Genomic DNA, 19,653 nt, shown 5'->3' with positions numbered 1-19,653 from the left:
AGTTGTGTGACCCTGAGCAATTTTTTTTCCAATCTCAGTTCCCTCATCTGTAAAATAAGGATAATAATACTATCTCATTGCATGGTTGTGAGAACAAAATTAAGTAACACTTGTAAAGTGTTTTTGCAAACCTCAAAGCTACATAAACATTAGCTCTTATTAGAAGGAACATTAGAAGGAACACATATAACCAGTTTATCAACAACCATTTATTAAGCAACTACTATGTGGCTGGTACTATGCTAGGTAACTCGATTTCTTTTTCCTGTATATTTTATTGTTTCTATTAATAGAAATAGAAATTAAGCCTATGATTTCATTGATAAAGAAAATTCCCAAATGAAGAAAATCCCTCTGCTAATGCAGATCAAAGCTTTTTTCTGTGATTTACAGTTTTAGAGAGATACCTAGATCACTAAAAGGTTAAGTCATTGTTCATGGTCATATAATCAATGTCTTCTTGATTCCCAGATCAGCTTCCTTTCCACTACATTATGCTAGCTTATGCTAATCATGATAATAATAATGATGATAATGGTAAAAGAGATTAATTTTACCATGTTTCAAAAGGGTATGTACATCAGGTGAACTCAGCACAGATACCTTGCACTATGGCTTGCATCTGAATTCCTTACACAAATCCCATTAGAGTTACATTTAGAATCTTTAGATTCTACATTTAAATTATTCTTTTCATCCTGTATTCAGGATCTTGAAAATTCTTGACAGTTCACTCAATTCATCCACTGTCACCTTGCTAAGATACTGCTTATTATAAAACAGAATGTACTCTAATACTGGTTTATCTCAGATCTTTTCTACCAGGTTTTAGTTAGTGGACTGCCCTAAATATTTACCTATAAACTGGCTCCTGACTTTTCTAAGAAGCATTTTATTGACTATGTTTGCCAGTAGGGATTTCTGCCTTTTTTTTTTTTTTTAGTCTCATGCCCTCTGCAGAGCATTAAATAGCCCACTGTACCAGGGACAGATGTAGGCAAGGAAGTATTGTTTAAAATTATCTTTCTGCAGATGTAGTATGATAACAGGAGACAATTCTGGCCCCAGGAGAGCATCATGGCCACAAGACCTGCTGGAAAATTGTGAGATAAGGTTTGGGAATATTCAATGCTGTAGAAAGGAAATGTCCCTTTACAGATTGTGGTATCTAGGGAGAAGGCCTTATTTGCTTTGTGCTAATATTGCTCTGAACTTTAGGAGGCAGAAATGACCATGGAAATCATCTCATCAGACTCCTTCATTTCATAGTTGATGGTACTGAGGCCCTGAAAGAGACTTATCCAAAATCCTACAGCTAATAAATGCCAGAACTGGAGCTTGAAGCTGACTCCAACTTTCAGCATTCTTTTTTCTTCAAGTTATATGCTTCTTCCCATAATATTCATTTCGTCACAGTCCTCTAGACCATCTTACACTATTCCATAGGATTATAGGTGACAGCTCTAGAAAGCAATTCTGAATCCTAAAGGGGGCTAAGCCAGAAAAGACCTAAGAGGCCATTTAGTTCAACCCGTAATTTTATAGATGAGGAAACTGAGACTAAGGAAATGAAGTGATTTACGCAGGATTTACAGGTAGCAAGTGTCAGAAACAGGAATTGAATTGATTCTAGAATGAGTACTCTTTCCATTGTGCCCCATTGCCTCCTAAATTGCTTATGTGTTAGCCTTATTTCATTAAAAATAATGTAAGTTTCCAAGGGCAGTATTTTATTATTGTTTTCTCCATGGTTCCTAGAACAGTGCTAGGTATACATGAAGTTCTGAACTGAATTGGACTGAATAGCATAGAAGCCTTCTCATGAAATTGCATTATATTTCTTATGTGTCCATGGAAGGTGAGCAATCAAGTGCTTTCTATGTGCCAGATTTTATGGTGAGCACTGGAGGCAGAAGAAGAAACAAAGAACCATTTCTGTTTTGGACCTCAGTTTCCTCATTACTAAAAATGGGGGTTGCAGTATATGGTTTTGAAAGTGTCTGCAACCTTCAACAGTCTATAGTCATAAACATAAACATTCCTTATACAAACAAGGACAAAGTTGAAGGTACATTGAAAATAGCTCTAATTCCTAGTGCTTTTAGGGTCTTTTTTTTTTTTAAGGCCGACAACTTTAAAATGTTTTTTTTTCTTTAACATAGAAAACATTTAGAAACTTTACTCAACAAGAACAGTGTAAATGCCAAATGATCTATTTCTGAATGAATTGTTATTGCTCTCTGTCGCTGTCATGACTGTGGTATTGGGGTCTGCCAGTATCACCCAATTTACAAAAGAGGTCCCATCATGAAGGTATTTATAGGAGAGATGAAGTTTGATAATAATCAAACAAATATGCAAGAATAAACAATAGACAGGAGAAACAGGAGATAATTAACAAAGAAAAGGTACTGGAATTAAGAGGGCTTGGGAAAGGATTCCAGTAGAAGATGGATTTTACTTGAGACTTAAGGAAAACCAGAAGAGAGTAGGCAGAGATGAGGAGGGAAAGCATTCCAAGCACGGGGGTATAACCAGAGAAAATGCCCAGAGCAGAGGGATGGAATGTCTCGCTTGTGGAACAGCTAGGAGGCCTGAGATTGGAGAGTTTGTGATGGAGACTAAGTGTAACAAGCCTGGAAAGGGAGAAGAGGTCCAAGTTATGAAAGACTTTATATGCTAAACAGAGCATTTTGTATTTGATTCTTGAGGAAATAGAGAAGCATGGGAGATTATTGAGTTGGGGGGAGGCGAATATGACCAGACTGTGCTTTAGGAAAAGAGCAGCTGTGCAGAGTGGGATGGTAAGTTGATAAGGCAGAGGTATAGAAGGATTGCCTCTGAGCAGTGAGGGACCAGTTGAGGTTGTTCAACATTAATTTGTGAACCCGATTAGAAACTGTTATATGATTTTCTGCACTCTTGTTTAGCAGCATGTGTATAGAAGTGAAAAAGTAAAATTATGGGAGAGATCAAGGGTTAATGGAAGAAAACATCAAACTGGGAGGTTCAGAAACTGAGCTGTAATTCTGGATCCACTGCTAACTAGCATTGTAACTTTAAACAAATCAATTCCCTTCTCTGTGTGTCAGGTTTCTCTTCTGTATGAAAAACTTGATTTAGAAGTTATCTAAGGTCTCTTCTGACTCTAACAAACCATGCTCTAAGTCTGCAAATGAATTGTTGCAAAAGAATTCAACTTAGAATGGAAAGGGAGAAATTATGTGATATAAAAAGACAGGAAAAAAAAAAAACCTTCCAAAGAAGATTGAAAGGGAGACTGAAAGGCTGAACTTCTAGCAAACTAGGATTTAGCAACTCTAATGTAAGTTTGTAAGCTCTGTGTGGATAGATCCCATATCTTATTGAAACTCCAGTGCTTAACATGGTGGTATGTACACTTGTAACAAATGAATTAATGAGCTAATTAATGCTAACCTCTTGGCAACAGAAACATTGACACTTATATCTGATGGTTTCCTAAGTTTATCTGGTGCAAACCAGTCCTTTATTCTCTTCTTTAATATTGACACTCTTTAGGTTTCATCTATACTTACAGAGAATAAACGAGAAGCTTTAGGGTTCATTCTCTTTGTGTAGAGGGCACCTATCCAAATAATGGATTTTTTAAAAGAACAAGAAATTATACTCTGTGGATGCTGAGTAATTTGTGGGGTCTTGGGAAGCATCTCAAGATATTTATATATTCCCCATCTGCATTTACAGATACCTCACCACCCCACTGTAATTTTCAACTACTACCCAGTCAGTTACTAGATCTGAGATTAAGAAATATTTGTGCCAGTTTATCTGGCTTAACATGGCTGAAATCCACATAAAATAAACAAATAAATGAACAAACAAATAAATACAAGTGTTCTCTTTGAGCTGTAAGTTATAAAAGTTATTAATTTGTCCTTCCACCCCTTTTAAAAAAAATTATGGTATTTTAGCGCAACGTAGGAAAAGGAGTGATATGCTTAATTCAACAATCAAACACTTCTCATGCTATATGGCACAGTAGAAAGAGCTTGGAGTTGGAGTAAGAGTAACCTGAATTTGTATCCAGTTGTCTGTTACTAAATGTGTGATTTTAGGCAAGTCATTTCACTTGTACCTCAATTTCTTCCTATTTAAAATGAGTGTATTGAGCTTGGTAACCCTTCAAGTAGTTTTCAATTATAGATACAGGATTTCTCTTTCAATACTGAACTTTTTGTTTATGAAGTCAGTAACCAGAGTGTCTGCCTCTCTAATTCTATAAATTCTGTAAATGTCAGAAGAATTCAGTTTAGAATAGAAAGAGAGAAATTATATGATACAAGGAGACAGAAAAAAGCCTCCAAAGAAGGTCCAAAGGGAGTCTGAAGGGCTGAGCTAATAGCAAAGTAGGATTTAGCAGGTCTAATGATGGCAAAAAAAATTGTACATAAGTCTTTCTGCATAAGTTCCCCCACAGGGCCAGGAAAAGGAGACAATGACCAAAGAAGCACTTGCCTGATGCTATCAAAAATTATATCAATGAGGCCCTATGGGGAATGTGACATTGATCTCTCCTTGGAGTTGCCAAGAATTTTAGCAGGGCAAAGAACTGGGTTGAAGGGAGAGCTTCAAAAGTCAGAACTTCCCAATGGCTTAAAAATCAGCTGGAGAACGTTATAGTCACGCAGAACTGAAGTCAGACGACTCATTAAAATTAGTGCTGGCAGTAATTAAAAACATACTGACCCAAAGATCATGAGAAAAAGCAGACCCTGAGAAAACCCCTTGACACTACTTGCTCACACTCTTGAGTGAAAATGCAGGCAGATCATGGATGTTAGTATTTAGGAGAAGCACTGGCCATTCCTTCTCAGGGCCTTTCCCATTTAATTTCTTTCCCCTTCCAGAACTGATATGTCAGAAATGTGGTCATTGTGTCAATGACCCTGTTATGTCTGTATCTAATAGATTGTCCTTCAGCATTAACTATATAAATCATTCAATAGCCAATAGAACTCAATTCAAAATTTAGATCAATGTTTACCTCCTCCATGAAGCTCTCCTTGCTGATTACTTTCTCTTTTTAATTCTATAATGTGTGTACTTCTTTCTGAGTTAACACTTTTTAAATACTGCTTTGAATTATCAGTTAACTTCTCCTGTTTTATCTTTTCCTTCCAAAAGGATTTTAATATTCCTGAACATTTAGAAAGGGAAGCAGTAATTAATAAGAACCAATATAAATTCATCAAGAATAAGCCATTAAAAAATTAACTTCATTTTTGATACAGTTTCTAGACTGGCAGAGCAGGGCAATGTTCTAAGTTATGAGTTTTTATTGTTGTTCTGTCATTTCAGTCATGTCTGACTCTCCATCACCCCATTAGGAGTTATTTTGGCAAAGATACAGGAGTAGTTTGCCATTTACTTCTCCAGCTCATTTTACCGAGGAGCAAACAGAGGTAAGTGACTTGTGCAGGTGTAAGTAGTCAAATAGCTACTAAATGTCTGAAAATAGATTTGAATTCAAGAAGATGAATCTTCCTGACTCCAGGCCTGGACCACCTACCTGTCCAGTTTACTGGTTCCATTATATGGAAATCATAAATTTCTAATACTATATCAAGCATAATTAAATTTCAACAAGATAGTGAATAAGTCAACAAGCCTTTTTTAAGCATTTACTACATACCAGGAATTGTGCTAAGTATGGGAACAAATACAAGCAAAAAGAATGACAGTTTCTACTTTCAAGAAGATTACATTTTAACTAAGGAAGGTAAAATACAAAAAAAAAAGCTTAAATTAATAGAGGAAGGCACTCCTTCAGGGAGTGTGATAGAGAAAATTAAAGTTCATCTTGGTAAGAAATGAATAAATGGCTGGCTTAGGAGCCTTAGAGAGGGCTTTGGGAACTCTAATGGAAGTTTTAGAAAGAGTCATCCAATCAAAAGAATAAATCAAAAAGACAAAGGTACTTCTGAGTTGTGACTTCTAGGATTGAAATGACATTCCATGATGAAGGGGTTGCTGGGGTGTGGTGGTAAAGTCCAAAGTGCAAGGTACATAAGAAATAAAGTAGTGGATCAGTGGAATAGGTTAAGTACCCAAGGCACAATAGTCAGTTACTATAGTAACCATAAATTCCCCCTTTCTCCAAAGATCGAACATGTAATCTATCCCTCTTCTTCTAATTTGCTTATAGTTTTACCTTTATATCTAAATCATGAATGCATTTTGACCTTATTTTGGTATAGGGTGTGAAGAGGCTGGTCTGTGCCCAGTTTCTGCGATGATATTTTCCTGTTTTCCCAGAAATTTTTGTCAAATTATGAGTTCTTATCTCAGACCAAACAAGAAATAGAGAACATTATGAAAAGCAAAATGGATAATTTTGATTATATCTAATTAAAAAGGTTTTGCATCAACAAAACCAATGCAGTCAAGATTAAAAGGGAAGTCAAAAACCAGGAAATGACTTTTACAGCCAGGGTTTCTGATAAAGGCCTCATTTCTAAAATATATAGAGAATAGAATGTAGGCAACCTATTAACTATCAAGAACCCAAAAGAATAAAGGGGAATCTAGACACTTTGGGGAATGCCTTTTGAGAAACCTAGAACAAGTTAATAAATAAGAACAAATCTAGAGCATGGTGACCATTATTGTAATCGTGCTAGTAATTGTGCTATATGAATATTAGTTGAAGTAATATTGGATATTAATATGGGAAAGTGAAAACTTAGGAAGATGAGAAAATGGTCTTCAAATATTTAGAGGGTGATCATGGAAATGGGATTAGTTTTGATCTTCTTGGATTTAGAGCACAAGGTATTAGAAGTCTCAGAGAGGTAAGTCAATTAGGATCAGTTTTTTAAAAATTTCCAATAAAATTTAGATCAAGGTTTACCTCCTCCATGAAGCCTTCCTTAGTGCTCCCTTTCTCTTTTTAATTCTTTCTTCCCCAAACAGAATGTATTTTTTGATAGGTATTGATTTCCCCATCATTATCAACCTTCAAGCAAGAGATGGAGGAACATTTGCCTGGAATGTTGACAAATAGGTTAACAACTTTTTCACTTCTCACCTGGCTGCTCTCTCTTGGACTTCTCCATCATGCCCTATGCTAATTACCACCTCCTACCCCTTTTAGCTTCCTTTTGTATGTTTTGTTTCCCATTCGATTACAAGCTCTTTGTGGACAGAAACTTTCTTTTTTTTAATATTTGTATCACCAGAACTTAGCATAATGCTTAGTACTCAATAGACACTTAATAAATGGCTATTGAATGATTGACTGACATAATGAGGAAGATTTCTAGTAAGGTACAGGTTGAGTTAGGAGCTTTCTCTGTGTCTCCCATTCTGGGAACTCTTACCACAGAAAACTACTCGTTTAGTCCCTGCAATGCAGGAGGGCATGTAAGGAAAAAAGAGAGGTGCAAATGAGGCTGGTTACATTAACTGGGAGATTCTGGGACAACAGGTTTGTGCCCTGGGATGGCTTCTGAAAAATTTGGCCATGTAGGATTCCCTATATTTTAAATGATGCTGTGTTTTAATTTGTCCTTACCTCATTCCTTTCATAGAACCCTTGAGACAGGGATGGAGCAAATGTTAATAGTACCTGAGTACTGAGTCCCAACCAAGACCACTGAGGAAAGGGAGCAGTTTTGTGGCTGGAATTTCTGATTCCCCAGCTTTCATGCTGCTCTCCATAAATCAACCCAAATGTCATAGAAAACCTCATTCTCCAACCCTTTCTGGTCAGATTCAGATCGAAATAACTTTGTTTCTATCAATTAACCAGCTAAGAAACCTTTGTTTCCCACTATGGGAAATTTGCTATTTTAAGAGCTGTAAAAGATACTGAGAAATAATGTATATGATGTGGTTTTTGCTCTCAAGGAAGGAAAGAAACAAGCATTTATTAGGCATCAGGTGCTACACTAAGCACTTTACAATATTATTTCATTTAATTATCTCAATAAACCTGGGAGACATCTATCTATCTGTCTATCTATCTATCCATCTATCTATCTATCTATTTAGATATCTATCTGTTTGTTTTTTGTTTGTTTTTCCTGAGGCAATTGTGGTTAAGTGACTTGCCCAAGGTCACACAGCTAGGAAGTGTTAAGTGTCTGAGATCACATTTGAACTCAGGCCCTCCTGACTTCAGGGCTGGTGCTCTAACCACTGTACCACCTAGCTACCCCAATAGATATTATTATGATGATGTCCATTTTACAGTTGAGGAAATAAGGCAGACAGGGGCTAAACAGGCCCACTAGTAAGTGTCTGAAGCTGAAATTCAAACTTAGATCTTCCAAACTCCAGAACCATGTTCCTAGTCACTTCACCACCTAGCTGCCTCCCAAGCATACAAGGTCTAAAATTAGTTGACATGCCCAGATGGATGCTCTTGATGTAGTTCAGAGCAGAGAAATTCATTACTTAGGAACACGGATATATATAGAAAGATATCTAAATTTTTATGACCTTCAGTGAGAGCTCAATCTTTATAATAATTCTATTCAACAAATATTTAAGATGCACCTAATATTTAAAGGGCATTGTGTGCTAGATACTGTCTATCTCTGCCTTTATGGAATTTATATTATCCCAGAGTAAAAGCAGCATGTACAAAAATATCAATAAATACCAAATATGTGCCAGTTAAAAAAGCAATTCAAGGGAAGAAGTAGCTAGGTGGTGCAGTAGGTAGAGTACCAGGCCTAGAGTAGGGAAGGCTCCCCTTCCTCAGTTCAAATCTGTCCTCAGTCACTTTCTATCTGTGTGAGTCTGGGAAAGTCACTTAACCCTGATTACCTCAATTTACTTAGCAGGAAAATGAGCTGGAGAAAGAAATGGTAAATCATTCCATTATCTTTACCAAAAAACTCCAAATGGGGTCAAGAAGAATAGGACTTGGCTGAACAACAACAATAATTTCAAGGAAAAGAGAGGGCTTTATTAACTCCCAAAAGAGAGGACTAGGGATCAGAAAAGCTTTTATTTTGAAGGTGGTACTTGACCTGTTTCTTGAAAGAAGCTAGGAATTTTACAAGGTAGAGGTAGGAAGAAGAACATTACCAATGTGGGGCTTGCCCCATTAATACAAAGACATGGGAGCTGGAGATGAAAAATCATTGATGGGGAAGAACTACCTTCCTGATAGTCCTTTAAGGATTATTAGGGGTTTCTTTATAACTGTGTAGGGAGGTGGCAGGGGAGTCTGGGAAGGTCATACAAGAGATGGGGATTTGAGCTGGTTTGTGATTCCAGTTCCCTGAGAAGTTTGTTTCTCCTGAAAAGGTAACTCAGCTTTGTATTGTGTCTGACCACTGAGCATCAGGTGGTAACCTTCTTGTGTCCAAGACCCATTGATGTCTGTGCAGCTTGGGCTCACTGGGTTCTCCTATACACTGAAGCTAATAGAGCAGATTATATTCACAATGAAATCTCTATAGGCACTGGTAGCCATTGTGACATAGTTTTGAGTCCATACAATAGCCCATCATTTGAAACAGTAAAAGAAACTTTTGGGGCCTTCCCTAATATCTCTATATTTCTATGCAAAATTTTAATATTGTAAACCCCAATTTGAGCACAATGTAATTTTTATTGACTTATTTTGCATTTGCTCCTAGAAGAAGGACCTTACCACCTGAGGATAACTGATTTCTAACAGACACTAAGCTTCAGTAGACTCTTTGGAGAGAGTACAAAGCAGGTGGTAGCTGGGACTTTCCCAACACAACACAAAATCTGTAACACTGAGTGTAATAGGAAGGTTTTCTACTGTTTGGGCCTGTGATCTTAGGATTAAAAGAGCCCCTTCAATCCTTTTATTTATCTGACTCATTTGAAATGCCTTTTTACTACTCTCTGGCTTTCTTTTGCAGAAAGGATCACTGAACTGCAGCATGTTAGCATTGAAGAGATATTAGAGAACATCCCTAAGCCAAAAATGTCAACAAAATAATAGACCGTGTTAAGAGAAGAAGGATTTCCTCAAAAGGAGGTGAACATGACAGTCCTTTACTCTGGTCAGACCACATGTGAAGTCTTGGGTTCGGTTCTGGGTGCCATATTTCAGGAGGGATGCTGCCAGACTGTTGAAATATCCAGAGGAGGAGATCAACCAAGAGGTCAGGAAATTAAGCTTGGTGAAGGCATTGTAGATTTTTAGCCTGGGGAAGATTCAGTAAAAATAGCATCCTCAAGTATGCAAATGGTTATGTGGGTAGGGGGAGAGGGACATTAGATTGGAGAAAGCTAGGAGTAAGAAGTAGAATTTAAAGAAAGGCAAATTTTGATTCGTTATATATGGGAAAAAAAAACAAACCAAAATAAAATAAAACACCTTCCTAAGCCTTAGGACAGTCCAAAGTAGGATGGACTGTTCAGAATATTAATGAGATTTGTCTTTAAGTAGAACATAGAATAAGTAAACATGGAGTGGGGAAAATAAAGAGGTACTTCTAAACTTCACCTTTACCACTGTGGAGGTATTCAGGGAACTATGCTCTTCAGCAATGAGAAGAATTTTATGCAACTGACACACCTTTGAATTAAGGGTTACCTCTGTGTGTGTGTGTGTCTGTTTATCATTTATCATTCTATCTGTTTATTTGTTCATTTATTTGTTTATTGAAGCTAAAAGGTAAAGAAATTAAACCTAATTTTTCATTGTAAACTGATATGAACCTAATGCTCTAGTCAGACTGTCTATACATTTACTGTCCACTAGTACATGGCATGGTCCATCCTGACTTTGTTTATAACTTCAAGTTTCAGATCCCTCATTGGTAAGATGAAACACTTGGACTAAGTGTTTCTTTCAAATGTAAAATTCTAGGAGTCTGTGACTGTGTGTATTTGTGAATATGTATTAATATGGATAAACCCCGCTAATATTGGGGTAGAAGAATGGGAAATAAACTCTAGGTATAGAAGAATTTCTCCAGGTTATTGCTTCTCTGTACTTTGTCCATCTTTTTGACTTCTTATCTCCTTTATTTCTCCCTTTTTCTGCTACTATCCTTCCCTTTTCTGTTCTATCTTTTATAGTTTAGCTTCCTATAAACTGTGCAAGTAACAGGTAGCAAAAATACTATAATCAGAGTTGGGCTTGTTTCTATGGTCTGAATTATAGAGGGTTGGTAGGAAAGCCCTTCTCAAACATGAGGTAAATCTTAGAGCAGTGGTTCTCAAAGTATGGTCTAGAGAATCCTGGGATGATTCTCTGTGTAGGTGAATTGACCTACCTAAAGATAGACACCTTTCCCCACTAAGTTTCATATAGAGATACACTTTTCAACTGCTTGACCTTGAGCCATATTCTCCAGATTTATATATTTAGGAAAGCTCAACAAGATTTAAAATGATTAAATACTGTATATTTTAAGTAAAGCTACAAGATGAAAAAAATATGTACAACTCCCCTTGGCAAAATCTAAGATATACATATCTTTCTCACCAGAATCCATTTAGTCACTGAATTGCCTCTGGGAAATCAAATAGGACAGGCTTGCATTATTTCACCCACATCTTGGATTTGGTTTGTTCTTTTTTTTCCATGGTCCTCTCTGAGTCACTAGTAGAAAAAGTGGATGCATTTTCTTGTCTGTGTAGTTGTGGTATACTGGCAGGTGTGGCACACCACTATGGTTGGCTATAAACTCACGTACCGTGAGGCCTCATGGTTAGCCTAGCTGGGGGTAGAAACATGGTCGAAAAGCCATTTCTGTAAAAAGAAAAATAAACTAACAAAAACAACCCATAAATTTGTTATTTGAAACTTGGATGCCTTTCCCCTGAAGAACTCAAGTGGAATCATCAATTTGAATTTTCTTTTGGCATGTTGCTTACCCTTCCCTGTATTTTCCCCAATCCAATTTCATCATCTCTCAGTGCTTTTCAACAATCCAGGAGCTAGAATGTGGACGTGGCTGAGTTCTCAGAGCTTGTTCCTTTAGACCTAATTTACAACAAGTTTTCAGGTTGATTATCTCCCCTTGGATCAGAAGAAATCATTTCTCTTCTCAAACTTCCCTTTTACATTTATGAGTAATGACCAATGCAATGAATAAGCATGATTCTAAAGAACTGATAATAAAGTATATTACCTATCCATCTTCTGATAGAGAAGGAATGGATTCAGAATGAGAGATACTTTTGAGGCATGGACAATGCCAGAATTTGTTTTTCTTAGTTATGTACATTGTCATAAGGATTTTGTTTTATTGTTTTAAACTGTAGGTGGGTGGGAGGGGAAAAGCACAAATGCATGTTACCAAAAAAAATAAAATTAATGATAAAAAAATGAGGAATAATTTATCACTTTACAATGTTAGGACCATGAAACATTTCCTGGAAATAGGTGGGGGGACCACCATCCATTAAAAAAACAATTAATTCTGTTTTAACCGCTAGATCTTGGCTTGTTTTCTATTAATTTCTAGTCACATTAACAAAATGATTCATCTTCAGTTAAAATTCTTGATATAAAAATGATTATGGAGGATGGTGGGTTTTTTGATCCTTTAGTTTCTGTAGATGGTATGACAGCTGGACCAGTTAAGGATGTTTATGGGTGATGACGTCATCAGATTTATTTTTCTTCCCTCTAATGCTTATTGTGAGAGAAAAAAATAAGCTGCTTTGTACATCATTTCAGAGTGAGAAAAAATATAGAAAAAGCACAATGTGGGAAAAAATGAGCCAGATATTCAGAACATTGGCTTTGCTGTAAGGAGTAAAGACAATGTTAAAGGAGATAGCAGGAGAAGAGACAGGAAAATTAGAATGGAGCTTGACAATCAAGTCAACAAGCGTTTACTGAATACTTATTTGTGCCAGGCACAAAGTGCCACAAAGTATGTAAAAAAAAAACTCCACGTATTGAGGAAAAACAAAACAAATAATCCTTGAGGAGCTCATAGTCTAGTGGGAGAGATGACATGTTACCAATTGTGTGCAAATAAAATATATGCAAGATAAATCAGAGATATTTTCAGAGAGAAGATATTAACATTAAAGAGTATCAGGAGAAACCTCTTGTATGGATGTCAGGCTAAGCAGATTCCTATAGAGAATGATAGGATTATGAATCTAAAGCTAGGAGGAATCTCAGAAGCCAGTTAATCATTTTACAGGTGAGGAAACTGAGGTAGGTCCAGGGAGGTTAAGTGACTTGTCAAACCTTATATAGGTAGTCAGTATCATACTTAAAATTTGACTTTAGGACCTTTGACTCTGGAGTCAATACTTTTTCTCACTGTGCTATGCTAATCAGAATCATGGTACTGGATTCCAGACAATCTACAAGCTTAATTAAAGGTAATGTTGTTTCAATATATTATCTCTAGATTCAGGAAAAGGATTTTTAACCTTTTTTTTGTGCCATGATAGTCTTGTGAAGCCTATAGTTTCCTTTTTAGAATAATTTTTTTTTATCCTAATTGAAAGAAAAGCTAATTAGTGAAAATAAGATCTATTTTTTTCCATATAAGGTAATAGATCCCCTGAAATCCATGGAATTCTTGGGTTTCTGTAGACGTTAAGCTAAGAGTTTGTATTGTGAATGAATTTATAGGTTATGGTTCTATACAAGAAGGGCACTTAAGGGTTGTAGAGAGGCCACAAGATTCAAATATAAATCTCCAATTTTGGGATGGAATTCCCAATGTTGGAATAGCTCAGCAGCTATTTGGTCCAACCAATAACTGAAGAAAAATCCATTCTTCATTGCAACTGACAAGTGCTTTTCCTACTTTTTATATATCTAATATTTGGGAAGCTTTCCCTTACATTAAGCCTCTTTGCATTGTTCTTCGTTCCGTTCTCTAGGGCCCACCAGAACAAATTGAATTACTTTTCCACATGACAGCCCTTCACATACTTGATGACAACTATTATGCCCCAGCCTGAGTCTTCTCTTCTCCAGATGAAGAATCTCCAGTTACTTTGTGGAATGTGAGAATATTTCTATAATCTCCTCATGGTCCCAATTTGTGATTGTGAAAAGTTAGATAGCTCAGTTTACTTAGCATGACCTCCAGAAAAAATGATTGCTGACCTCTTCATCTACCTTTATTCCCTCTCATCTACTCTCTTTGGAGACACCAGGTTTACTTTCCTCCCTTTTTAAAAATACATGACATGGAGTATTGCTTGTCCTATGGGAGAGGGTCCCATTCTACTCATTTTAAACCAGGCTGGACAGAGTGGACCAAAAAATTCAGAAATGGCCATTTTGGCCCAGAAATACCTAGCACTATCCTTGGGATGACTCTTTTTATCTCCCTGGTCTCAGTTTCTTCCTATGTACAACTAGAGGACTGGACTAAGTGCTATTCAAAAATTCCTTGCTCCCAAATTTTATGTTATTAGAATATTAAGAAAAAAACTTGACTTTTTTTGAGGGGACACATTTCTACTCTTTTTATTATATTGTTTAAAGTTTATTTTATTCCTAATTGATGGAATAAAGCAAGCATTTCCATATCGAAATATTATAAAAAAGATGGTTGTATGTGAAACTGCAAGTTTATTATCTCTAATCTTTTGAGGTTTGGGGAAGGAAACTCTTTTGAATATCATCAGAGAATATCAAGAAGACAACAATTCCCATGTTCTTTTGGATTAAGTATATACAGAGACTACAAGATAATCAAATTAACAAGCATTAATTAAGCATTTACTATATGAAATCAATGAGATAAAGATGTACTAGGAACCGGGATAAGCATGGGAGATACAAAAGCTAACAGTCCTTTCCATCTAAGTCCATAGATCCTCTGAAATCCATGGGCTTCTTGAATGTCTGTAGATTCTAAGCTAAAAGTTTTTTGGCATCAATGAATTTGTAGGTGATGGTCCTAGATGAGAAGAGAAGCTTGATGTTTTAGAGAAGCCATAAGATCCGAACATAAATCCCCAATTTTGGAATGGAATTCCCAGTCTTGGAGGTGTGCACAAACAAGTTCTATACAAACAGTATACATTAAAATTAATTCAGAGGGAAGGCATCTGTATTAAGGAGGATTGAGAAAGTCTTATAATTGGGACTTGAAGAAAGTCAAGCAATAGAGATGAGAAAGGAAAGAATTCCAGACTTGGGGGAAAGGCGATAAAAATGCCTGGATCTGAGAAATGGAGTGTCTTATTTGAGGAAGAACAAGGAAAGTGGTATCACTGGATCCCAGATTATAGTTATAAGAAGACTGGAGAAGAAAGTGGCAGCTTTGAAAACCAAAGATGTTTTATATTTGATCCTGGATATACTAGGGAGCCAGTATCGAGTAGGGGAGACACAGGGTTGGAACTTTGCTTTAGGAAGATTACTTTGACAGCAGAATAAAGGATGGACTAAAGATACGTGTGTCAGGGAGCCCCACCAGCTGGCTCTTGCAATAGTGAAGGCACAGAATAAGGATGACCTGCGCCAGAATGATGGCAGTGCAACATATACCAGAGGTATACCAGCTAGATAGCTACCAGATGGTGAGATAAAGCTATGCATTGGAAAACAGAGGAGATGTAAGAGCTGCAGCTGCAAACAACATGGCACAGCTGGAAACAGCTGGGAAACACCAGCAGCCGGCAGACCAGCCTGGCATGCCATAATTAGGGGTGGGGAGGGCTCCTTTAGACCAAAGGCTGTGGCCAACCAGAAATCCAAGAGGCAGTTTCACATTCACAGAATGCCAGGCTGTGCTCCCAGTGGGTATGGCCACAAACCAAACAACAGTGTGTGTGTGCAGGATAAAGAGATCTGTTCATCATACATCGAGCTCATCAGCCACAACCACCCACATGTCATCTCCTTCAATGACTTCTTGGCACAGTGGGCATAATTCTGCACTTAGAGTCAAGAAAGCCCAAGTTTAAATCTTGCATCAGATGCTTACTAGCCTTGTGACCATAGATCAACTCATTTACTGTGAGTCTGTTTCCTTACCTGTAATAATAATAAGTACTTGCCTCATGGGGTTCGTGGAAGACTCAATTGATATAATCTCTGTGAAAGACTTTGCAAACTTCAAAGTAATAGATTAATGTTAGTTATTATTATTATTTGTGTATCATAGAAGACAGTCAGGAATTTGTATGTGTCTGGATATTCTGCCAGCATCCTAAATTCAACATGTCCAAAATTCAATTATCAAACAGACTTTCCTCTCAATTTCTCCCTTATTGTTAATGGTAACACCATTCTTCCATTCAAGTCCTCTGTACTTGAATCCTTGAAATCACCATTTTTCATTTCTGTCCATCTTGTCCTTCATGTTTGCTGGAATTTGTCCTATTTTTTTCCAGTGGCATTGCCACCAGCTCATTTAGTGTTAACGACCATGCCTAAGTGAAGGGGCAGGTCAGTTCTCTGAGAGCCTCCACAGCTGTGAATCATAGCATCTGAAGGAGTTGCAAGGCAGCCTTTGCTGACACAGGTGTTGCTTGTGGACTGGGAATGAGATAAATTGGCGGCAGAGGGAAGAGGAGAGAGGTCAGACAATGCAAGGGCCTCTCAGTCTCCTTGTATCATCATCATCATCATCATCATCATCATCATCATCATCATCATCATCATCATCATCATCATCATCATCATCATCATCATCATCATCATCATCATCATCATCATCATCATCATTCCTCTCACATGAAGAGATCCATTCTACAGGTCTGAATTAGAGCTCCAGCAGCCACTTGCAGATGGCTCCCGTATCCTAATTTAGGGCTTTTATTTCTTCTTGCCTCCATTATTCTAGAACCCTTCTTATTAGTTTCTCTCCCCTTTTAATTCTTCCTCTCCAATTTATCCTCAAACACCTGCCAGAATAATTATTCCAATTATATGTTACTACTTTTGCCTTCAGTGACTTTCCATTGTCTACGGACAAAAATCTTTTCCCCCTGCAATGTAAGACCTTACTCATTCTGATTCCAATCTAGTTTTCCAGGTTTATTTCATTCTACATATATTTTTTTTAATTTAATCTACATTATTAGTCTTTTCTCATTACTTTGTTAAGTATGGAAATGAGCACAACAATAAAACAAACCCTGATTTGTTGTGTGTTAAATACACTGGAAATTTAACACTAGACTCTCTTGTGAAAGGGGCTTTTGGAGCAACCTATCATTTGGGTGGTAGAGCTCCCTCTGATTGACTACATCTTTAATACTGTCCAGTCATGTAACACTGAGTATCTTGGTCCCCAACGCCTAGAGTCCAGACAATATCACATTTCATCTCTCCCTCAGGACTTTCTGGTATCCTGAATGAAGATTTGATATGGCAAAAGCTCTGCCAAAGCCTCTAGCCACACTTGATACTGTATCTTTACGTGTAGGATTGGTACCCACATCCCAGTTATTTGCTTAATAATTGGATGAACTTTCACAAAATTTCTCCTTTTAACAAATGGAGTTTAATCTCTTTGTCCACATACAACCTCAGTCTCTAGGAAGAAGGTTGGGGTTAAGTCCATGGTTTAGCTCAGTTCCTATGGAGCACAGTACCAAACTCCATCAAAACCCTCTTCAGGTTTGAGTCCCAGACATTCTGGCTTCCCAGGGCTTTTATTCTAGTTTGGCTGGTTAGCTTCACTATCTTGTCTGGAAACTGGACTCCAAGTCACTATGGCTCTCAAACTCTCCACCTGCATCCCCAAAGAGAGGAAGACAACACAAAGAAGAAACACCTCCCCAGTTTCATTTCTTAGAGCTGAGGTAAAAGAGAAATGACAGGGAAGGAAATCGTTTCTCTATCTGCACTTCATGGTGCTCAGGCTGTGGGTGATCTTCATGCTCTAGATCAGTGGTCCTCAAGCTTTTGTTCTCAATATCTTTATCCTATTAAAAATGATTGAGGATCTGTCCAAAGAGTTTTTGTTTATGTGGTTTATAGTTATAGATATTGATCACATTAAAAATAAAAACTAATTATGAATTTGTAGACTCTCTGAAAAGATTTCAGAGATTCCCAGGATGCTCTGGACCAGACTTTGAGAACCACTGCTCTAGATGCATTAGGAAAGAGCATAAACCAGTAAGAGATAACTGTGTCTGACTAGTTTTAAAGACAGTCAAAATTAATCAAAGGAAGCCTTCAACCCATAAAATGCTTCCATGGCACCTCCAAATGATAGACATCTACTTTGTTTCCAATTTTTAACTACTACAAAAAGTGTTGCTATAAATATATTGAAGATAATGAGAACTTCTTTTCTTATAAGTGGTTTCCTTTGGGTATAAATTCAGTAATGGTTTCAAAAAGAAGGGACACTTCAGTCACTTTATTTACATAATTCCAAACTACTTTCCAAAATAGTCATACCATTTCACAGCTCCACCAACAATGAACTAATATGTCTATCTTTCCATAACTCCTCCTACGTTGACCATTGACTTTTTTTTTTTTTTTTTGGCAATTTTTATGGTTTGAGGTAAAACCTCAGAGTTGTTTTGATTTGCATTTCTTTTATTCATGATTTATAGCACTTTTTCATGTGGTTGTGAATCCTTTGCAGATCTTTTGAGAACTGTTTGTTCATATCCTTTGACCACTTATTTACTAGGGAAATGACTATTAGTCATATATATATATATGTATATAGGTTACCAAATTCTTAACAGAAATTTTATATAAGGATTCCTCTCATTCAATCATTTCTCTTCTTATCCTAGATGCATTAATATTGTTTATATAAAAGCTTTTTAGTGTTGAATAATTGAATTATTTATTTTCTCTTTTATAATTGGTACTTGGTTAAGTGAAGCTCAGATTTGCAGGATAGGTCACACTGGGCTAACTCCTGAGCTCCATTGTTCTTAGGAACATATTAATCATTTCCCTCCTCCTTTTTCTAGTGGTTGCAGAATAGTCTTGCATTATTTAAATATCTTTTTCTTTATATTTGAACATCTCTTGCCTGATGGCTTTCAGAACTTGCTGTTTCTGAAATGAATTGTTAAATTTAACCATTATTTGTCTTGGAGTTTCCAGTGTGGGCTTTTTTGTGGAGGCAATATGAACTCATTTAATTGGAATTTAATTTTCTATGTTCAGAAGTTCTGGGAAGTTTTCTCCTATTTTTTTCTTCTTTATAGTGTCAAAGTTTGTTGTCCTGTTATGTTCTTTTAGGATACCTATGATCCTTAGGTTTTTCTATTTCTGTCAGTATGTTTTGCTGGGATAGGGAACACATTTTAAAGAAGTTATTGGGCTTTCCCCCTTCTTTTCTAGATTGTCACTTTTATATGCTTGCATTTCCACTGTTTCTTCTGTTTCATTGATGAGATTTTTCCATTGTAAATATAAAGTTTTCTATTCTTTTCATTGTTTTTGCTGTTTAGGATATAAATTCTGCTCTTATAATTCTCATTTCTCTTTTAAATCACTTAGGAATAGCATGTCATGATTCCATGTTCTCCTTAGATTCCATGAGATCTTCTTTGTCTTATCAAATGTTGGATCATTTTCCCTTTTGGGGAAACAGTATTTATTAACAGGTGCTTGAACACACTTATTGGAGCTGGAGGCCACATTTCCTTCTCTTGTTTCTCCCATTGATTTATCTGTTTATGTTCATAGGTTTTAAATTTTTTCCTAAAATCTTTTGTACTTTGTATTTTCAGTCTTTTGCTTCTCATTTT

The 19,653-nt window shown here is 36.7% G+C and overlaps 1 long non-coding RNA gene across 1 annotated transcript; it reads left to right on the top strand.

Annotated features, from left to right (window-relative positions):
- Positions 1-5,412: 5,412 nt before the first annotated feature.
- Positions 5,413-14,423, top strand: LOC111721436. The gene is made up of 3 exons (XR_004232148.1): positions 5,413-5,444; positions 9,891-10,136; positions 13,840-14,423. It is a non-coding gene; the product is annotated as an uncharacterized LOC111721436 (long non-coding RNA).
- Positions 14,424-19,653: the final 5,230 nt, after the last annotated feature.

Source organism: Sarcophilus harrisii, chromosome 2, assembly GCF_902635505.1.
Source record: "Sarcophilus harrisii chromosome 2, mSarHar1.11, whole genome shotgun sequence".
NCBI classification, from domain to species: Eukaryota; Metazoa; Chordata; class Mammalia; order Dasyuromorphia; family Dasyuridae; genus Sarcophilus; species Sarcophilus harrisii.
Note: the sequence above shows the minus strand (reverse complement) of the source record. Positions and strands in the feature narration are given on the sequence as shown.